This window comes from Oryctolagus cuniculus, chromosome X (genome assembly GCF_051225735.1).
Source record: "Oryctolagus cuniculus isolate XC-2025 breed Fujian yellow rabbit chromosome X, ASM5122573v1, whole genome shotgun sequence".
In the NCBI taxonomy this organism is placed as follows: Eukaryota; Metazoa; Chordata; class Mammalia; order Lagomorpha; family Leporidae; genus Oryctolagus; species Oryctolagus cuniculus.
The window spans coordinates 43,576,396-43,595,808 of NC_142888.1; the positions used below are offsets into that span (position 1 = coordinate 43,576,396).

At 40.3% G+C, this 19,413-nt stretch overlaps 1 protein-coding gene and 1 pseudogene across 4 annotated transcripts in view; one reads left to right on the forward strand and one right to left on the reverse strand.

Moving 5' to 3' along the window:
• The window catches only part of ARHGEF9 (Cdc42 guanine nucleotide exchange factor 9), a 407,314-nt gene that overhangs the window by 311,753 nt on the left and 76,148 nt on the right, over positions 1–19,413 (reverse strand). The gene's annotated exons all lie outside the window — the stretch shown is intronic.
• On the forward strand, positions 3,240–4,013 carry LOC149119621 (transcription factor BTF3 pseudogene; annotated as a pseudogene).

The window sequence follows — 19,413 nt, forward strand, 5'->3', positions numbered from 1 at the left end:
GTCAGGAAAGTGAAGAGGCAACCAACAATGGGAAAATATATTTGCAAAGTATGCAACAGATAAAGGGTTGATAACCAGAATCTACAAAGAAATCAAGAAATTCCACAACATCAAAACAAACAACCCACTTAAGAGATGGGCCAAGGACCTCAATAGACATTTTTCAAAAGAGGAAATCCAAATGGCCAACAGACACATGAAAAAATGTTCAAGATCACTAGCAATCAGGGAAATGCAAATCAAAACCACAATGAGGTTTCACCTCACCCCAGTTAGAATGGCTCACATTCAGAAATCTACCAACAACAGATGCTGGAGAGGATGTGGGGAAAAAGGGACACTAACCCACTGTTTGTGGGAATGCAAACTGGTTAAGCCACTATGGAGGTCAGTCTGGAGATTCCTCAGAAACCTGAATATAACTCTACCATTCAACCCAGCCATCCCACTCCTTGGAATTTACCCAAAGGAAATTAACTTGGTAAACAAAAAAGCTGTCTGCACATTAATGTTTATCTCAGCTCAATTCACAATAGCTAAGACCTGGAACCAACCCAAATGCCCATCAACAGTAGACTGGATAAGAAATTATGGGACATGTACTCTATAGAATACTATACAGCAGTGAAAAACAATGAAACCCAGTCATTTGCAACAAGATGGAGGAATTTGGAAAACATCATGCTGAGTGAATTAAGCCAGTCCCAAAGGGACAAATATCATATGTTCTCCCTGATTGGCGACAACTAACTGAGCAGCAAAGGGGAAACTTGTTGAAGTGAAATGGACACTATGAGAAACAGTGACTTGATCAGCTCTTGTCCTGACTATTGAAGTACAATGTAATACTTTATCCGTTATAGTATTTTTTTGTTCTAGTGCCATTGGTTGAACTCTGTAATTAACACACAATTATTCTTAGGTGTTTAAATTTTAACTGAAAAGTGATCCCTGTTAGGAATTTGGAAAACATTATGCTGAGTGAAATAAGCCAATCCCAAAGGGACAAATACCACTTGTTCTCCTTGATAGGTGACAACTAACTGAGCACCAAAAAGGAAACCTGTTAAAGTGAAATGAACACTAGGAGAAACAGTGACTTGATCAGCCCTCACCCTGACTGTTGATGAGCAACTTAATATGTTTTCCCTCTTAGTATTTTTTTGTTCTACTTAATACTTTTGGTTGAATACTGTAATCAATACACAATTATTCTTAGGTGTTTAAAGTTAACTGAAAAGTGATCACTGTTAAATATAAGAGTGGGTATAAGAGAGGGAAGAGATGTGCAGTTCGGGACATGCTCAAGCTGACTTTCCTCAAACGGTAGAGTTAGAAACATACCAGGGGATTCCAATTCAATCCCATCAAGGTGGCATGTACCAATGCCATCTCACTAGTCCCAGTGATCAATTTCTGTTCACAATTGATCATAATGATAGGACTAAGAACCAAAGGGAGCACATAAACAAGAATAGTGTCTGCAAATACTAGCTGATAGAATAAAAAAGGGAGAGAACGATCCAACATGGGAAGCGGGATACACAGCAGACCCATAGAATGGCAGATGTCCTAACAGCACTCTGGCCTCAGAATCAGCCCTTAAGGCATGCGGATCCGGCTGAAAAGCCCATGAGAGTATTTCAGGCATGGAAAGCCAAGACACTCTGGGGAAAAAAAAAACCTAAATGAAAGATCTCTGCGAGTGAGATCCCAGTGGAAAGAACAGGACAGGTCATGAAAGAAGGAGGTACCTTTCTCTGAAGGGAGGTGAGAACTTCCACTTTGACTATGGCCTTGTCTAAATATGATCAGAGTCGGTGAACTCAGGGCACTTCCATAGCCTTGGCAGCTCATGACAAAAGCCTAGGGTGATTACTGATGCCATAAACAAGAGTGTCAATTTGTTAAGTCAACAACAGGAGTCACTGTGCACTTACTCCTCAAGTAGGATCTTTGTCCTTAGTGTGCTGTACATTGAGATTTAATGCTATAACTAGTACTCAAACAGTATTTTTCACTTTATGTTTCTGTGTGGGAGCAAACTGTTGAAATCTTTACTTAATGTATGCTAAACTGATCTTCTGTATATAAAGAGAATTGAAAATGAATCTTGATGTGAATGGAAGGGGAGAGTGAGTGGGTAAGGGGAGGGTTGCGGGTTGGAGGGCGTTATGGGGGAAAGCCATTTTAATCCATAAGATGTACTTTGGAAATTTATATTCATTAAATAAAAGTTAAAAAAAAAAAGAAATCTTTCCATTTCTGCCAACATGAATGAGCCTACAGGATATTATGTTAAGTGAAATAAGCCAGACACAGAGAGACAAATACTGTATGACCTCAAATAAATTTGGAATTTAAAATAGTGGAACTCATAGAACCAGAGAATAGAATGGTGGTTCCCAGGGACTTGAGGGGGCAGGAATGGGGAGTTAGAGTGGTAGGGAAATATTAGCCAAATAATACAAAATTTCTGTTAAAAGGAATAAATTCAGGAGATCCATTTTAAAACATGGTGATTATAATAATGTACCATATACTAAAAAATAGCTGAGAGTAGATTTTAAATGTTCTCACCACAAAAAAATAAGTATTGCAATGGATATATTAACTAGTTTGATTTCATCATTCTACAATATGTGCATTATCAAAATATCATGCCGTACACCACAAATATATGCAATTTTTGTTAGCTTAAAAACTAAAATTGAAAAAGTATTCCAGGTACATATTGTGTATTTATGCATCAACCAAAACTGCAGAATTGAGAGGCACTTTAGAAGCTATGCAGCAGGCACCTCATGATGCAGCAGAGTAACTGAAGATGACCCAGGCAAAAGGATCTGCCCTCAGCATACTTTGCCTTGCTTTCCTCAGTGCTTACCAAGTACACAGCATACAGAGGGGCACAATAATGAGGATCTAAATCAGGGGCTGAGAAACCAAGGCCTGCTACCTGTTTTATAAAGAAAAATTTTATTGGGACACATTCATTCATTTATATATTTTCTATGGTCATTTTTGTACAACAAAAGCAGAATGAGTAGTTGCAATAGAAATGACATGACCCTGAAAAGCCTAAAACATTTAATATCTAGTCCTTTATTTTAAAAAGACTTTGCTGGACTAGACATCTTCCGTCCCCATATGTGTGCGCTCAATCTTTGCTGAGCTGCCCAAGATTCCCTGAGCACCAACCCTAGTCCCCCATGCAGCCTCATTTCTGTTCAGACAAAATGAGAGAAACCATCATGAACCAAGAAAAACTTGCCAAATTATAGGCTCAAGTGTCCATTGGTGGGAAAGGAACTGTTTGCAGAAAGAGGATGGGAGCCAGCACTGTGGCGCAGCTGGTTAACGCCCTGGCCTGAAGCACCAGCACCCCATATGGGCACCGGTTCTAGTCCCGGCTGCTCCTCTTCCAATCCAGCTCTCTGCTGTGGCCTGGGAAGGCAGACCCAGAAGAGGCTCCTGGTTCCTAGCTTCGGATCAGCGCAACTCTGGCCGTTGTGGCCAATTGGGGAGTGAAACATCAGATGGAAGACTTCTCTCTCTCTCTCTCTGCCTCTCCTATCTCTGTGTAACTCTGACTTTCAAATAAATAAATAAATCTTTAAAAAAAGAAAGAGGGTGGTTGGTTCACAGAACAGTAACAGTACATGATTAAAAAGCAAACAAACAAAAAATTTCCGTTCTTCTTAAAGAAATTAGGAGTAAACAATATCTCTGGTATTGAAGAGGACGTTTACAAACCAACAATGATCCACTTTAACAAGCCTAATGTTCAGGCTTCTCTGGCAGCAAACACTTTCACCATTAGAGGCCACACTGAGACAAAGCAGCCAACAGAAATGCTCCCTAGCATTTCAAACCAGCTTGGTGCAGACAGCCTTGAGGAGGTTGGCTGAAGCTCTACCCAATCTGTAGATGGAAAAGCATTACTTGCTACTGAAGAGGATGATAATGATGAAGTTCCAGACCTTGTGGAGAATTTTGATGAGACTTCTTAAGAATGAGACAAACTGAATGGAGTCAACTTCCGAGGAAAGTAAAACGTGAAGAAGTTATTGGGAGCTGCTATTTTATGACTTCTTTAAAATTATTTTATTTATGATCTTGATAGAATCTAGATCTCTGATATTTTTAACCTCAAGCCCCTTAGACAGCACTGCTCGCTTCAGTTTTTGCTTCTATACAATTCATTCTTTGCAGTTAATTAAGCTGAGGAAGCCTGGGGATAAAGTTTGAAACAAAGGTTAATTAAAAAAAAAGTTGCTGGGGCAGGTATTGTGGTGCAGCCAATTATGCCACTGCCTGTGACACTGGTGTTCCATATGGGAGTGCCAGTTGGAGTCCTAACTGCTCCATTTCACATTCAGCTTCCTGATAATGTGCTTGGAAAGGCAGCAAAAGATGACCAAGTAGTTGGGTTCCTGCCACCCACATGGGAGACCCGGATAGAGTTCCTGGAACTTGGTTTTGGTCTGGCCCAGCCAAGGCCATGGTAGACTTTTGGGAAGTAAATCCATAGTTGAAATATACCACTGCTTCTCCCCCTCTCTCTGTTACTCTGTCTTTCAAATAAATTAAAAGAATCTTTAAACAAAACTAAACAAAATATGCATACTGCCTAAAGTGATTTACTGATTCTATGCAATCCCTATCAAAGCCCCAATGACATTTTTCACAGAACTAGTAAAAACACCATTAAAATCTGTATAGAGTCTCAAAAGACTTCAAATATATAAAGCAATCTTGAGCAAAAAGAACAAAGCAGGAATCATTACACACTTTGCCTTTAAAATATATAACACAGCTATAGTAATTAAAACAGCATGGAAGCTGGCGCCGCGGCTCACTAGGCTAATCCTCTGCCTTGCGGCGCCGGCACACTGGGTTCTAGTCCCGGTCGGGGCACCGGATTCTGTCCCGGTTGCCCCTCTTCCAGGCCAGCTCTCTACTGTGGCCAGGGAGTGCAGTGGAGGATGGTCCAAGTGCTTGGGCCCTGCACCCCATGGGAGACCAGGAGAAGCACCTGGCTCCTGCCATTGGATCAGCGCGGTGTGCCGGCCACAGTGCACCATCCGCGGCGGCCATTAGAGGGTGAACCAACGGAAAAGGAAGACCTTTCTCTCTGTCTCTCACTGTCCACTCTGCCTGTCAAAAAAAATAAAAATAAAAATAAATAAAAAATAAAAACAAAACAGCATGAAAGTGCCATAAAAACAGATCCAAACATCAAAGGAACAGACCAGAGACCTTATAAGTAAACCCACACATCTACAGCCAGTTGATCTTTGACAAAGGTACTAAGAACATGCACTCAAAAAAGGATAATCTTTTCAATAAATGGTGCTGGGAAAATTGGATATCCACAGGCAGAAGACTGAAACTAGACCCTTATCTTTCACCACGTGCAAATATCAGCTCAAAATATATTGCAGACCTAAATGTGAGATATGATACTTTCAGGCTATGAGGAGAAAACATACAGAAACAAGTTCAGGACATAGGAACAAGCAAGGAATTTCTGGATCTGACCTTAAAAACTACAGAAAATAAAAACAAAAATAGACAAGAAATCACCAAACTAAAGAGTTTCTGTACAGCAAAAGCAGCATTAGATAGAGTGAAGAGAACATCTAGAGAATGGTACAAAATATTTTTAAGTTGTATATCTGAGAAGGCATTCATGCCCAAGATCTATAAAGATCTATAAAGATCTATAAATAGAAATTTCTCAAAGAGAAGACATACAAATGGCCAAAGGCTACATGAAAAAAAAATGCCTAGCATTGTTAATCATCAGGAAAATGTGAATCAAAATCACAAGGAGATATCACTTCACTAATGTAAGATTGGCTTTTATAAAAAAGACAAAAGATAACAAGCGTTGGTGAGGATGTGGAGAAAATGGAACACTTACACATTGCTAGTGGGAATGTAAATTAGTGTGGCCATTGTGGAAAACAGTATGAAGATTCCTCAAAAAATTAAAAAAAGAACTACCATATGATCCAATAATTCCACTTCAGGTGTGTATCTAAGGAATGTATCAATGCGATACCAATCAAGATACCGAAGACATTCTTCTCAGATCTGGAAAAAATGATGCTGAAATTCATATGGAGACACAGGAGACCTCCAATAGTTAAAGCAATCTTGTACAACAAAAACAAAGCCGGAGGCATCACAATACCATATTTCAGGACATACTATAGGGCAGTTGTTATCAAAACAGCATGGTACTGGTACAGAAACAGATGGATAGACCAATGGAACAGAATACAAACACCAGAAATCAATCCAAACATCTACAGAGAACTTATATTTGATCAAGGACCCAAAACCAATTCCTGGAGCAAGGACAGTCTATTCAATAAATGGTGCTGGGAAAATCGGATTTCCACGTGCAGAATCATGAATCAAGACCCCTACCTTACACTTTACACAAAAATCCACTAACATGGCTGTCAAAAAAATTTTTTAAAAATTCCACTCAACATGGATTAAATACCTAAATCTACGACCCAACACCATCAAATTATTAGAGATCATCGAGAAACCCTGCAAGATATAGGTAACGTCAAAGACTTCTTGGAAAAGACCCCGGAAGCACAGGCAGTCAAAGCCAAAATTAACATTTGGGATTGCATCAAATTGAGAAGTTTCTGTACTGCAAAAGAAACAGTCAAGGAAAGTGAAGAGGCAACTGACAGAATGGGAGAAAAGATTTGCAAAGTATGCAACAGATAAAGGGTTAATAACCAGAATCTACAAAGAGATCAAGAAACTCCACAACATCAAAACAAACAATCCACTTAAGAGATGAGCCAAGGACCTCAATAGACATTTTTCAAAAGATGAAATCCAAATGGCCAACAGACACATGAAAAAATGTTCAAGATCACTAGCAATCAGGGAAATGCAAATCAAAACCACAATGAGGTTTCACCTCACCCCGGTGAGAATGGCTCACATTCAGAAATCTACCAACAACAGATGCTGGTGAGGATGTGGGGGAAAAGAGACACTAACCCACTGTTGGTGGGAATGCAAACGGGTAAAGCCACTATGGAAGTCAATCTAGAGATTCCTCATCCATCCCACTCCTTGGAATTTACCCAAAGGAAATTAAATTGGCAAACAAAAAAAGCTGTCTACACCTCAATGTTTATTGCCGCTCAATTCACAATAGCTAAGACCTGGAATCAATCCAAATGCCCATCAACAGTAGACTGGATAAAGAAATTATGAGACATGTACTCTATAGAATACTATACAGCAGTAAAAAAAGAATGAAATCCTGTCATTTGCAACAAAATGGAGGAATCTGGAAAACATCATGCTGAGTGAAATAAGCCAGTCCCTGATCAGTGACAACTAACCCAGCACAAAAAAAGGTAACCTGTTGAAGTGAAAGGGACACTATGAGAAACTGTGACTTGATCAGCCCTTGTCCTGCCTGTTGATGTACAATGTAATACTTTATCCCTTTTAGTATTTTTTTGTTCTAGTTAATACTATTGGTTGAACTGTGTAATTAACACACAATTATTCTTAGGTGTTAAAAGTTAACTGAAAAGTGATCACTGTTAAATATAAGAGTGGGAATAAGAGAGGGAGGAGATGAACAATTTGGGATATGCTCAATCGGACTTGCCCCAAATGGTGGAGTTAAAAACATACCAGGGGATTCCAATTCAATCCCATCAAGGTGGCATGTACCAATGCCATCTCACTAGTCCAAGTGATCAATTTCAGTTCACAATTGATCACACTGTCAAAGGATCACACAAACAAGACTAGTGTCTGCGAATACTAACAGATAGAATCGAAAAGGGAGAGAACGATCTAACATGGCAAGTGGGATACACAGCAGACTCATAGAATGGCAGATGTCCTAAACAGCAGGCTGGGCTCAGAATCAGCCCTTAAGGCATTCAGATCCAGCTGAAAAGCCCATGAGAGTATTTTAGTCATGGAAAGTCAAAACACTGTGGAAAAAAAAAAAAAGAGGACCTAAATGCAAGATATCTGTGAATGAGATCCCAGTAGAATGAACGGGACATCAAAGAAGGAGGTACCTTTCTCTGAAGGGAGGAGAGAACTTCCACTTTGACTATGACCTTTTCTTTATAAGATCGGAGTTGGCGAACTCAAAAGGCTTCCACAGCCTTGGCATCTCATGACTAGAGCCTAGGGAGATTACTGACACCATAAACAAGAGTGTCAATTTGTTAAGTCAACAACAGGAGTCACTGTCTACTTACTTCTCATGTAGGATCTCTGTCCTTAATGTGTATTCCAATGTGAAGTAATGCTATAACTAGTACTGAAACAGTATTTTGCACTTTATGTTTCTGTGTGGGTGCAAACTGATGAAATCTTTACTTAATATATACTAAATTTATCTTCTGTATATAAAGATAATTGAAAATGAATCTTGATGTGAATGAAATGGGAGAGGGAGTGAGAGATGGGAGGGAGAGGGGTGGGAGGGAAGTTATGGGGAGGGGGAAGCCATTGTAATCCATAAGCTGTACTTTGGAAATTTCTTTTTACTAAATAAAAGTTTTAAAAAAAGGAGCCATCTGCAGTCTAATGTTTATTGCAGCACTAATAACAATAGCCAAGACATTTAAACAACGTAAGTGTCCCTACATTGATCAATGGATCAAGAAAATGTGGTATGTGTACATAATGGAATGTTACTCAGCATGAAAAAGATGAAATTGTGTATCTGCAACAACATGAGTGAAAGTGGAGATTATTATTCAGTGAAATAAGCCAGGCACAGAAAGACAAATACCACAAGGTCTCACTCATACATGGAATCAAAATATAGGTTATGCCATGAAGTCAAAAATATAATTGTGCTTAACAGTAGCTGGGTAGAAAGGGGAAAGGGAGGCACTGAGAAAAGCTGATTGATGGCTAGACAGGGATAAGAAGCTCTGTGTTTCTATCATACAATTGGGTTAAGATAGATAATGTTAATTTATTGTATGTTTCTCTACAAAAAACCTGGAAAGTAGGATTTTTGTGTATATCCACAAAAAATATTAAATGTATGAAATAATAACCATATTTACCCTGTATGGACATTACACAATTCCTGTGTAGATCTATTGCCCATTTTTAATTGGTCTTTTTTTTTCTATTGAGTTGTTTGTGTTCTTTTTTTAAAAAAGATTTTATTTATTTATTTGGAAGTCAGAGTTAACAGAAAGAGGAGAGACAGAGAGAGAGAGAGAGATCTTCCATCTGCTGGTTCACTCCCTAATCCGCCTCAATGGCTGGAGCTGTGCCTATCTGAAGCCAGAAGCCAGGAGCTTCTTCCGGGTCTCCTATTCATGTGCAGTGGCCCAAGCACTTGGGCCATCTTTCACTGCATTTCCAGGCCGTATCAGAGAGCTGGATCCGAAGTGGAGCAGTCGGGACTTGAACCAGAGCCCATATGAGATGCCGGTACTGCAGGCGGTGCCTTTACCCACTATGCCACAGCGCCGGCCCCTGTTTTGTGTTCTTTAGATGTCCTGGCTTTATACTAAAAAGAAAGGGAAATGTATAATGTATATTTAGGTCATCTTCCATATAAACGAGTATTAAATGTTCTTAAAATTTCAGCATTGAATTTAGTTCAGCTATCTGGATAATTTATCTCTATGGAATGTCTCATTCCAATACACTTTTGAAGAAATTATGAACAGTTTCATATGAGTTTTATACATAAAAAGATTTAACCTCAAATGTGTGTACTATTAAACATCTGGTTAGCTTTTAAAAATTGTATGTTAGGTTAATTGCCTAAAAAGTCAAGACTGAATATGATTTTAGCCCTAGCTAGCAACTTCACAGCTCCAAATGACTACTGGAGTGAAACAATTGATCAATCTTCTGGTTTCCTGAATTAGTTTCAAAGTAAATCACTGCTTTTAGATGTCTGAAACTGACATCCAGGGTTGGGTTGGAATAATCCATGCATATTAAGTAAATATTAAGAAACAAGTAGGCACTATTTTCAGAGGAAAGTATTAAATGTTGCTGTCCAGCTTAGTGATTAAAATCATGTCTAAAATCCATTTGCTTTCAATCAAATCTAGACCTCAGTACCCAGCACCTAGCTTTGCATTAAGCTCTGACAGAATTCAGGCAGTGGGGCTAAAACAAGCCTACTTCTCATGTCACCTTTCTAATCCTCTTTTGTCTGGTTTCCATAGAGACATGTGGGGGTAGGAGAGCATTCAGGGTGTGTCTACTCTTGGCAGATGCTAAGAGATAGGTCCCTAAAAAGGAGGAACAAGAGGTGAAAGGAAGAGTGGAACTCTGGAAGATGGCAAAAGAAGAGGGACTTAGCATATGATGAAACAAAAACAACTTGTAAGATGAATTTTAAGCAAGGATGAATGGTCTTTAACTGCATTGCAAACTGAAGAAAGCCACAGGGATGACTTGGAGGTGATACAGGCTCCAGAGTGGGAGGATCTTCTCTAAAGAAGAGGTTTATCCTCAGCTATTGGACCACCAGTTTTCCCACCCAGAACTCAGTGAAGAACTTTCTGTACTATCACCTTACTTCATAGGGAAGATGTGTAGCTAAGAAAATACCCTTCAAGGGGGCCAGCGCCATGGCTCACTTGGTTAATCCTCCGCCTGCAGCGCTGGCATCCCATATGGGTGCAGGGTTCTAGTCTCAGCTGCTCCTCTTCCAGTCCAGCTCTCTGCCGTGGACTGGGAAGTCAGTGGAGGATGGCCCAAGTGCTTGGGCCCTGCACCTACATGGGAGACCAGGAGGAGGCGCCTGGCTCCTGGCTTCGGATCAGTGCAGCGCCGGCTGTGGCAGCCATTTGGGGGGTGAACCAACGGAAGGAAGACCTTTCTCTCTGTCTCTCTCTCACTAACTCTGTCAAAAAAAAAGATAACAAAAAAAGAAAATACCCTTCAGGGGCTGGCACTGCGGCATAGCAAGCAAAGCCGCCGCCTGCAGTGCCGGCATTCCATATGGGCACCAGTTCGAGTCCTGGCTGCTCCACTTCAGATCCAGCTCTCTGCTATGGCCTGGGAAAGCAGTAGAAGATGGCCCAGGTCTTTGGGCCCCTGCACCTGTGTGGGAGACCCAAAAGAAGCTCCTGGCTCCTGGCTTCAGATCAGCACAGCTCTAGCTGTTGTGGGCATCTGAGGAGTCAACCAGCAGATGGAAGACCTCTCTCTGTCTCTCTCTGCCTGTGCATCTCTGTAACTCTACCTTTCAAATAAAATAAATAAATCTTTAAAAAGAAGAAAATACCCTTCAAGGCTTCTTTCTTCTTTAAAGTAGAAGTATCCTAGAAATATAAGTGATTATAATTCTAACTACCTTATTTGAACCATTATCTCACTGGTTATTTTCAAAAACCTCTTACCAGAGCTCTGACAAAAACCTCTTACCAGATCTCTGATGTTACCAAGATAACTGAGCAGTTATTTCCCCCTTCACCACATATTCCCAAGGCAAAGCAGAAGCTCAAGTTTGTACTGGATTTTCCTTGTCCAATACCTTGCATCTATATCACTTTATTTAATATTCACAACTCCACTTCTGAGAGAAGGAATCTGAGGGTTGAGAAGTTGTGGCTTCCCCAGGTCTCAGAAAACAAGTCAATGGCTGAGCTTTTCCTAAAATACACATCTGCTAAGCCCCACATCAAATATTCCTTCTCTCACACTTTTTAGATCCCTGTCTTTTTGGGAAAGAGTGAAAGAAAGGAATTCTGGAAGGCATGCCTACCATATCCAGTCATTCAGGCTATTTATTTCTTCTTCAGGAAACTAGAAGTTTTTTGCTTTATTTCAAGGGGTTCATAATTGTCTTCGAAATTATCAAATGTATTGACATAAAGTTGTTCCTAATATTTCCTTATTATTCTTTCAATATATGTAGCATCTTGTACAGGTTGATAAATTTTATTGACCTCCTCAAATAACTATTTTTTGTGTTTCACTGACTTTTCTCTGTGGTTTTTCTGTTTTCTATTTCACTAATTTCCAATCTGATCTCTATCATTTCCTTTTTTCCTCTTACTTTGGGTTTAACTTGCTCTTATTTTTTCTGGTTTGCTAAGGTACAAGCTAAGTTCAGTGATACAAGACCTTTCTTACAAGACTATAGATACTTAATGCTTTAAATTTCTCTCACAACACTGCTTTAGTTGTACCTCATAAATTTGGATATTCTAACCATTCTAACTCATTAAAAACCCCTCATTGGAATACTTCCTGTGTGTCAGGCACTATGCTAAATGTTGGAGATAGATCAGTGAATACATATGGTCTCTACCCTCAGTGGACTGACATTCCAAAGGAGGATAGATAGATATTAAACAGGAAAATAAGTAACAAGATGACTTTCAGCTAGAGATAAATTGCTTCTTCAAGCAAACAATAAATGACTGAGGGTGGAGATGCAGTGCTAAAGTGTCATGGAAGGGCTCTCTCAAGAAGTGACATTTGAACTACCAACAACATGATATGAAGAAGCCAACTGGGTTAACATCTAGGCCCAGCACATACTGCTACTAGCATATCAAGCTGGATGATGTCATGGATTAAGGGGATATCAGGGCTGAGAAGGGAAAAAGCTATGACCAGGAGGTGGCAGTAACACACAATAAGTTTAATTTGGGTGGCTCTTTGACAAGCTACACACTAAAAGTCCTTCATAGCAAAAGACATTCCAGAGGCAATGGAGAGGGGCTACCACCTAGAGAGACTCACAAAAGAGACGGGGATCAAAAAGGTCGTGTCATTAGTAACAAAATGGAAAGTCTCTGGGTCAGAGTACTCAAGGCCAGCAGGGATGTGGGTTCCTCTAGCACAATGACTGTGTAGCTAGCAGACACTGACTGTACTTTCTCAGGGTATACAAGTACACAGATTTTAAATGGCTCTAAAGTATGCTTAGGGTGGACATCTGACATTGTTGTTAAGACGCCACTTGGGACATCCACATCGCATGTCAAGTGCCTGTATTTGAGTCCTGCTTCTACTATGGAGTTCAGCTTCCAGCTGACTCACGTCCTATGGGGCAGAAGTTGACAGTTCAAATAGTTAGGTCCCTACTATTCATGTGGAAGACATAGACTGAATTCCCAGATCTTGGCTTTACCATTGCCAAGCTGTTGTGGAAAATGGAGCATGAACCAGTGGATGACAGATTTATCTTCCTTCCTTCCTTCCTTCCTTCCTTCCTTCCTTCCTCCCTCCCTCCCTCCCTCCCTCCCTCCCACCTTCCTTTCTTCTTCTTCTTCTTCTTCTTCTTCTTCTTCTTCTTCTTCTTCTTCTTCTTCTCTCTCTCTCTCTCTCGCCTTCCCTCCCTTCCAAATAAAACTAAAATATGCTTATTTGTTCACACTTAAAACAACTAGAAATGTGAAATTCTGAGTTAGGCACAAGTGGGCTTTTCACTTAATGGATACTACTAGCCTGCTGTGAAGAAGTAAGCAATATAGGGTAAATACACAGGGATTATATTTGCTTATTTTTATAACACATGATTAAGCAAGCATCACAATTCTTTGCAACATTTTTCTCTTATTCCTTCTCAAAGCTCATGCTCAAACCAGAAATGAGATATGAGTCAGACAAAACTAATAGGAGAGGCCTGGTCTGGCTATATTTGCATTTTAATGTAGACTGCATACAGTTCATCCTAGACTTACTCTTTAATAGCTTTATTGAGAATTGCCATTTAGTTCTTTAAAAAAGAAATTAGTTTTATTGAGTGTTTTAGTCAATTTGTGATGTGAGAACAAAATACCAGACTGATTTATAAATTTCTCACAGCTGTGGTGACTGACAAGTCCAAGATGAAGGCACTGTCAGATCTGGTGTCTGTTGAGGGCCCAGTCTACATTTCCAAGATATCGCCTTATTGCTGCATCTCCAGAGCGGCTGAACACTGTTTTCTCGCATTGTAGAAGAATGAAAGAGTAAGGAAAGCAAATTTTCCCTGAAGCTTCTTGTATAAGGAAATTCATTCATCCATGATGGTAGATTGCTCCCCCAAAGTGACACATCTCAACAATGTTGCATTAGGGATTAAGCGTCAACATGAATTTGAGGAGACACCATGATTCGAACCATAGCACTGAAATATAACTAACACACTACATAATTCATCCATTCCAAGTGTGCAATTAATGGACCCAACAGACATATACAGAACATTACACCCAACAGGAGAATATGCAATCTTCTTATTTTAAAAATTTTATTTATTTATTTGATAGTCAGAGTTAGAGAGAGAAAGAGAGAGAGCGAGCTAGAGACACAGAGAGAGGTCTTCCATCCGCTGGTTCACTCTCCAAATGGTCTCAATGGCCGGAACTGAGTCTAAGCCAGAGGCTTGGAGCTTCTTCCAGGTCTCCCAGGTGGGTGCAGGGGTCCAGGCACTTGGGCCATCTTTTGCTGCTTTCCCAGGCCATAGCAAGGAGCTGGTTCAGCAGAGGAGCAGCCAGGACTAGAACCTGTACACACAGGGGAGGTTGGCACTGCAGGTGGAGGCTTAGCCCACTATGCCACAGCACCGGCCTCAAAAATACACATTCTTCTTTTTTTTTAACTTTTATTTAAAGATATAAATTTTGAAAATACAACTTTTGGATTACAGTGGTTCTTCCCTCCCACCCGCAAGCCATCCCATCTCCTACTCCCTCTCCCATCCCATACTTCATTAAGATTAATTTTAATTATCTTTATATACAGAAGATCAACTCTATATTAAGTAAAGATTTCAACAGTTTGCACCCACACAGACACACAAAGTATAAAGTACTATTTGAAGACTAGTTTTACTGTTAATTCTCATAGCACAACACATTAAGGACAGAGATCCTACACGGGAGTAAGTGCACAGTGACTCCTGTTGTTGATTTAACAATTGACACTCTTATTTATGACGTCAGTAATTACTCAAGGCTCTTGTCATGAGCTGCCAAGGCTATAGAAGCCTCTTGAGTTCACAAACTTATTTAGACAAGGCCATAATCAAAGTGGAACATTCTTCTAAAGTACACACTGCAGAGTAAATCATATGTTCTGTAACAAAAGAAGTCTTAACAAATTGAAGAAGACTAAAATCATCTCAAATACCTTTTCTGACCACAATATTATAAAACTAAGAATCAATAATAGAAGTAATTTTGGAAAATTCACAAATATGTGTAAATTAAACAATACATTCATGAACAATAAATGTATCAAAGAATAAGTCAAAAAGGATCTTGACACAAACAAAAAAGGAAACACAACATACCAAAACTTATGGGATGTAGCAAAATCCATTCTAAAAGGGAATCTTTTAGCAATAAATGCCTGCGTGCTAAAAAAAATGGTAAATTTTAGACAACCTAACTTCAAACCTTAAGAAAATAGAAAAAGAGCAAAAAATTAAGTTTTTAAAAAAATTTATAATTTTAAATATTGATTTATTTGAAAGGTAGAGTTACAGAGAGGCAAAGGCGGGGTGGGGGCGGGAGAGAGCGAGGTCTTCCATTCACTGGTTCACTCACCAAGTGGCCACAACGGCCAGAGCTGAGCCAATCTGAAGAGCCAGGAGCCAGGAGCTTCTTCCAGGTCTCCCATGTAGGTGCAGGGGCCCGAGGACCTGGGCCATCTTCCACGGCTTTCTCAGGCCATAGCAGAGAGCAGAATTAGAAGTGGAGCAGCCAGGACTCAAATCGGCACCCACATGGGATGCTGGCACTGCAGGCAGCGACTTTACCCTCTATGCCACAGTGCCAGCCCCAAAACTAATTTTTTTAAAAAAATATTGATTTATTTATTTGAGAGGAAGAGCCACAGACACAGAGAGACATAGAGAGGTCTTCCATCTGCTGGGTCACCCCCCCAATTGGCTGCAATGCCTGGAGCTGGGCCAATCCAAAGCCAGGAGCCAGGAGCTTCTTCTGGGTTCCCCACATGGGTACAGGGGCCCAAGCAACTGGGCCATCCTCTGCTGCTTTCCCAGACACATTAGCAGGGAGCTGGTGGGGAAGTGGAGCAGCAAGGACTTGAACCAGCACCCATACAGGATTTCAGCACTGCAAGCAGAGGTTTAACCTACTATGCCACAGCACCAGTCCCACAAACTAAGATTAATGTCAGCAGAAGGAAAGACATAAGGTTTACAGCAGAAGGACCAGCAGTTGTGGCACAGCGGGTTAAGCCACTGCCTGTGAAACCAGTATACTACATGAGCACTGGTTCAAGTCCCAGATGCTCCACTTCTGCTCCAGATCCCTATTTTTTTTTTTTTGACAGGCAGAGTGGACAGTGAGAGAGAGAGACAGAGAGAAAGGTCTTCCTTTGCCGTTGGTTCACCCTCCAATGGCCGCTGTGGCCAGCGCACCACACTGATCCGAATCCAGGAGCCAGGTGTTTCTCCTGGTCTCCATACGGGTGCAGGGCCCAAACACTTGGGCCGTCCTCCACTGCACTCCTGGGCCACAGCAGAGAGCTGGACTGGAAGAGGGGCAACCGGGACAGAATCTGGCTCCCTGACAGGGACTAGAACCCGGGGTGCCAGCGGAGGATTAGCCTATTGAGCCGCAGCACTGGCCCAGATCCCTATTAATATGCCTGGGAAAGCAAAGGAAGATGGTCCAAGTGGTTGGGCTGCTGCCACCCACATGGGAGACCTGGATGAATTTCCAGGCTCCTGGCTTCGGCCTGGCCTAGTCTTGGACTATTTCAACCATTTTGGGAAAGAACCAACAGATAAAAGATCTCTTCCTCTATCTCTGTAACACTGCCTTTCAAATAAATAAAAATCATTTTTTTTTAAAAAAATGTTACAACAGAAATTAATGAAATATACGCTAGAAAGATAATACATAAGATCAAAGAAACTAGATGATGTTTTGAAAATATCAACCATCCTAATTAAACCATAAAAAATAGGGAGGACTCAGATAAAAAAATTTGTAAAGAAAAGAGGAGACATTACAACTAAGACCACAGACATATGGAAGGTTATAAGAAAATACTATGAAAAACTAGTTTCATGCCAAAAAGCAGGATAAATTAAAAGAAATGGATTTATTTCTAAAAACATAACACCTACCAAAATTGAATCATGAGAAAAGAGAAAATCTGAACAGACCAATAATGATTAAGGAGACTGAATCAATAACCAAAAACCTCTGAATAAAGAAAAGTTTGGGACCACATGGTTTCATGGGAAAATTCTCCAAACATTTAAAAAATTATGCCTCTTATGCTAATCCTTCTAAAGGAGAGAATACATCAAAATTCCTTTTATAAAGTCAGCATTATCCTCATACTGAAACCAAATAAGAATGCTGCAAGGAAAGAAAATTACAAGCCAACATCCCTGATAAATACAGGCATAAAAATCCTCAGCAAAATTAATTCAACAGCATATTGGAAAGATTATACACCATGATGAAGTGAGATTTAGTTCTTGAGATGCAAGGATGATCCAGCATATAAAAATCAATAAAAGAATGAAGGATAAAAATCATATGCTCATCACAACAGATGTATAAAAAGCCAATGAAGAATATCAACATCATTTCATGATAAACTTTCAAAAATCATGTACAGAAGGAACATATCTCAGTATAACAAAGGTCATATAGGACAAGCACACAGCTAAGTACTCAATGACAAAAAGCTGAGAACTTTTCCTCTAAGATCAGGAGCAAGACAAGGGTACCTATTCCTACCACTGCTATTGAACATAGTACTGGAAGTCCTAGCCAGAGCAATTAAGCAAGAAAAGTAATAAAAGGCATCTGAATTGGAAAGAAAGGATTTCTCTATTCATATATCACATGATCATATATACATATATATAAAACCTAAAAACTCCACCAAAAATGTTTAGAATAAACAAATGCAGTAAAGTTGTAGGATTCTAAAACAACATACAAAAATTAGTTGTGTTTTTGTACACTAGCAATGAAATCTCCAAAAAAGAAATTAAGGATTACATAAAAGAATATAATATAGGAACAAATTTAACCAAAGATCTGGAACTGAAAACCATAAGATATATGATGATAGAAGATGACCAAAACTCAAATGAATGGAAAGATAATCTCATGTTCATGTACTGAAAGAATCAATGTTGTTAAAATGTCTAGACTACTCAAAGCTATCCACACATGCAATGCAATTGCTATCAAAATTCCAAAGGCATTATTCAGAGAAACAGGAAAAACAATCCTAATATTCATATGGAATCCTGATATTCATAAAAACCCTGAATAGATAAAGCAACCTTGAGAAAGACGATCAACACCAAAGAAGGCCATAAAACTGTAATAATCAAAACAGTATGATAATGGCATAAAAACAGACTCCTAGACCAATGAAACTGAATAGAAAGCCGAGAAATAAACCTACTCATACATAGTCAACTAATTTTTGACCAGGGTGCCAAGAATACATAATGAAGTAAGGAAATTTTCTTTGATAAATCATGCTGGGAAAATTGGATATTTTTCATATGCACAGATGAAACTGAAACACTTTTTTACATTATATAAAAATAACCTGGGGCTGGTGCTGTGGCGTAACGGGTAAAGCTGCTGCCTGCAGTGCCAGCATCCCATATAGGTGCTGGTTTGAGACCTGGCTGCTCCACTTCCAATCCAGCTCTCTGCTATGGCCTGGGAAAGCAGCAGAAGATGGCACATGTCCTTGGGGCCCTGCTCCCTTGTGGGAGATCTGGAAGAAATTCTTGGCTCCTGCCTTCAGATAGGCCAGATCCGGCTATTGCAGCCAATTGGGGAGTGAACCAGTGGATGGAAGACCTCTCTCTGTCTCTCCTTCTCTCTGTGTGTAACTCTAACTTTCAAATAAATAAATCTGTGAGAGAGAGACAGAGAGAAAGGTCTTCCTTTGCCGTTGGTTCACCCTCCAATGGCTGCTGTGGCCAGCGCACCGCACTGATCCGAAGCCAGGAGCCAATAAATCTTTAAAAAAAACTAAAAATGATTAAAGAGTCAAATGTAAGATCTGAAACCATAAAACTTCTATAAGAAAACATAGGCAAAAAGATCCTTGACATTGGCAACAGATTTTTTTGGTTATGCCACCAAAAGCACAGGCAACGAAAATGAAAATAAAAAAGGAGTACATTAGGCCGGCGCCGCGGCTCACTAGGCTAATCCTCCGCCTAGCGGCGCCGGCACACGGGGTTCTAGTCCCGGTCGGGGCGCCGGATTCTGTCCCGGTTGCCCCTCTTCCAGGCCAGCCCTCTGCTGTGGCCAGGGAGTACAGCGGAGGATGGCCCAGGTGCTTGGGCCCTGCACCCCATGGGAGACCAGGAAAAGCACCTGGCTCCTGGCTCCTGCCATCGGATCAGCGCGGTGCGCCGGCCGCAGCGCGCCGGCTGCGGCG